The following is a 3,531-nucleotide window of genomic DNA, read 5'->3' on the forward strand; positions in this document are numbered from 1 at the left end:
GTGGAGCCGGTTTAAAAGAATATCATGATCCACAGTATCAAATGCAGCAGAAAGGTCCAGGAGGATGAGGAGGGAGGGAGAGCCGCCATCAGATGATATAAGAAGGTCGTTTGTGACTGTAGTTAGATAGAATTTCAGGATCAAGAGTGGGTTTTTTGAGCAATGGTCTAATTATGGCATTTTTTAAGGCAGGTGGGACATGTCCAGTTTGGAGGGAATGATTTATAACAGTGGTTATCAGAGGGGTTAGGACAGTGATATGGGTTTTCACCAGGGAGGTTGGGAGGGGGTCGAGGGGACAGGTGGAGGTTTTCATCTTCCTAACGATGTTATGCACCTCTTCTGATGAGACCTCGGGAAAGCAGCTTAGTGGTTGGGAGGCTGTAAATGTTGGAGGAACAGTTATGGTGGGGGGACCAGAAAGGGCAGAGCGAATATGTGCAATTTTTGACGTGAAAAAATCCATGAATTTATTGCACTGGTCTTCTGTAGTGGCAGTAAGTGGAGGGGGTAGTGGTTTTAGAAGGTGATTGACAGTGGATAAAAGCTGCTTGGTTTTTACTGGGCTGTTCCTGATGACATCAGAATAAAACTGTGACCTTGCAGCTTTGAGGGCCTGTGCATATTTTTGTTGGTGCATCTGGTACATTTGTTTGTGTACAGTGAGATCAGAGGCTTTAAAGCGCCGCTCAAGGACCCGCCCTTCTGTCTTCATCTTACGAAGCCCATCTGTATACCAGGGAGCAGAGCGAGTGAAGCTGACTGTTTTGTTTTTAACAGGAGCGTGGTGGTCCAAGAGGCTGCTCAGATGGCTGTTATAGTAGTCCACTGCTTCTTCGGGTGATGAAAAGTGTGTGGAAAGTTGTTGAAAGTCCAATGCCAAAAGTTCTGGATTTATATATTTTTTTATTTCTAAACCGGATATTCCGCTTCGGCTTGGGTAGGCTGGATGGAGATTGCAGATCCACAGCAATGGCCTTGTGATCAGACACACCTAAATCATACACCTGCAGGTTGGTAAGAGGGGCAGAGTTTGTAATGACCAGGTCCAATGTGTGGCCCCTCACATGTGTGGGGACATCAACAATTTGTTTTAAATTAAAACAGTCCAACAGTTGCAGAAATTCAACTGCAAAAGGGGAGGAGGGTGTGTCAACATGGATGTTCATATCACCTAAAATTATAACATTGGCAGCGGATGTGCAGAAAGTTGTAAAAAGAGTTGACATTTCAGTAATAAATAATGGGTTTGGTTTTGGTGGTCGATAAATGAGGAGGAACAGCACAGGGGAAGGGGATTTACATTTAAATGCAAGGCATTCAAATGAAGATAGTTCAGGTAATGGTTGCATAGATAAGTCCAGATCACTACGATAAATAACTGCCAAGCCACCACCACAGGGGAAGGGGATTTACATTTAAATGCAAGGCATTCAAATGAAGATAGTTCAGGTAATGGTTGCATAGATAAGTCCAGATCACTACGATAAATAACTGCCAAGCCACCACCGCGCCCTGTGCTGCGAGCTTTCTGGAGGTAACTATATCCCACGGGACAGCTCTCATTTAAAGAGAGAAAAGTATTTGGTGGGTAACAGGTCTCTGTAATGCACATATAATCCAGACTTTTATCAAGGATGTGGTCGTGAATGATGCAGGCTTTATTTGTAATCGACTGTGCATTTAAAAGTTCAATTTTGCTGCTTGACGATGCTACAAGCCTTTGCACTGGCCGTAGCAAACTAAAATCCGCCCCACGTTTTCTATTTAGCTCACTGGAAGGTGTTGCCATGGAGACGTCGACACTACTTATTCCGTATGAGGCAGCGCTCTGATGACGTATGCGTAGAGCGTCATTTCTCGTTACTGACCAGAGAGCCGGGATGGTACGTGTCTTTGAGCATACAAACTTTCTGCGGGAGCTTCTATGGATGTAACGCGGACGGCGGAGAAGTCCAAGTTGTTTAATCACTGCAGTGCATGGTGGAGTGAAAAAACTGTTGAGATACATCAGTTGGTTGACGGTGTAACTCAGCATAGTGATTGTTTTTAGCCGCATAGCCGGGATGCTAGCTCCAAAGACTTCCAGGTCTGCGGTGAGGGCAGCGATGGCTGATTTCAGACTTCCCAGGTATGTTCAGGATTATCCAGTGTCCACTTTTCCAGCTGAAGTAGCGGCAACAGGTAGGCCACCGCTAGACTCAAAAACTACCAGATACTATCCAAGAAAGTCCACTGTTTGGTGGCGCGGAAAGTAAATGTAGTTTTAAGTGAAGTTTAAAAAGTGAAAAGTAAAACATAGTTTAAAAGGTCCACACGTCGGTGGCACGAACAGTAAAAAGTTATACTTTTTAACTTAACGTTAAGTTACTTTTTAAGCTGACTGGGGAAGCGGCGAACAGACAGCGCCAGCGTCCTCCCCATCAGTCAATTCCTACGGCACTGGCGCTCTGTGGATATGAACAGCTAGCTGTTACTTGAGTCCTTGAAGAAATCCTCATCCATGATGTCCATGAATAACTGATCCTCAACTGAAGGTGCAAATTTATTATCATCTTTGGTCTACTGAAACACCGTCTGACCATGTCTGCAGCTTGATAGGCTAGAGTTCTGGAACTGGCTTTTCTTATTAAACGTCTCCTTCAGTACAATTTGCATGGACTGAAGTAGCTTGGTCTGCCATTCTCTAAGATGTGTGTTCTCATGCAATTCACCAGAGAGGGCTTGTGACACTTTCCTAGACACACGTTTCCTACTATGACCCAACCAAGGTCCAATTTTTGGGCATATGGAGCATCATGAGGACCGTTGAGTTGTTTGCGGACTTTATGTGCTCTTATTATGTCTCTTCCCAGGAGAAGCAGTATCTCAGCATTTGGATCAATAGGTGGTATCTTGTCTGCTATGTCTTTTAGCTGGTTGTGATGCAGGGCAGCAGCTGCGGTTGGTATTTCATCTCTGTTATCTGGCATGCTATTGCATTCGATGAGAGTAGGAAGTGGAAAATTGATCTCACCATCTGCAGACTCAATGATGAACCCTTGAGCTCTTCTTCCAGTTGCTTGGACTACTCCTGCACACGTCTTTAATGTGTACATCGCAGAAGTTCCTTGCACGTTGAACATGTCAAAAAATTCTGACCTGGCCAAGGATCTATTGCTTTGCTCATCTATAATGGTGTAAATCCACCTCCCTTGGTCAGGACTGTCAGCAGGATAAACATTCACCAGGCATATTTTAGAGCATGACTTCTCACTAAAGCCTTTGCCACAAATCTTGGTGCACTTTGATGACACATCTCCACTATAAGACTCCTCTTCCTCCCCACCATGCTGTGAAGGAGGTGTGGAATTAGAACGCCACGGCGCTGGGCCTGGATGAAGAGCAGCCAGGTGATTGTCACTCTCACATTCAGAACATTTAATTGACACATCACAATTCTTAGCCACATGTTTGTTAGATGAGCAGCATCTGTAACAAATGGATAGCTTTCTTAAGATCTTTTTTCGTTCCTCTAATGGCTTTTCTCTG

The sequence above is a fragment of the Paramisgurnus dabryanus genome, chromosome 1 (assembly GCF_030506205.2).
Source record: "Paramisgurnus dabryanus chromosome 1, PD_genome_1.1, whole genome shotgun sequence".
NCBI lineage: Eukaryota > Metazoa > Chordata > Actinopteri > Cypriniformes > Cobitidae > Paramisgurnus > Paramisgurnus dabryanus.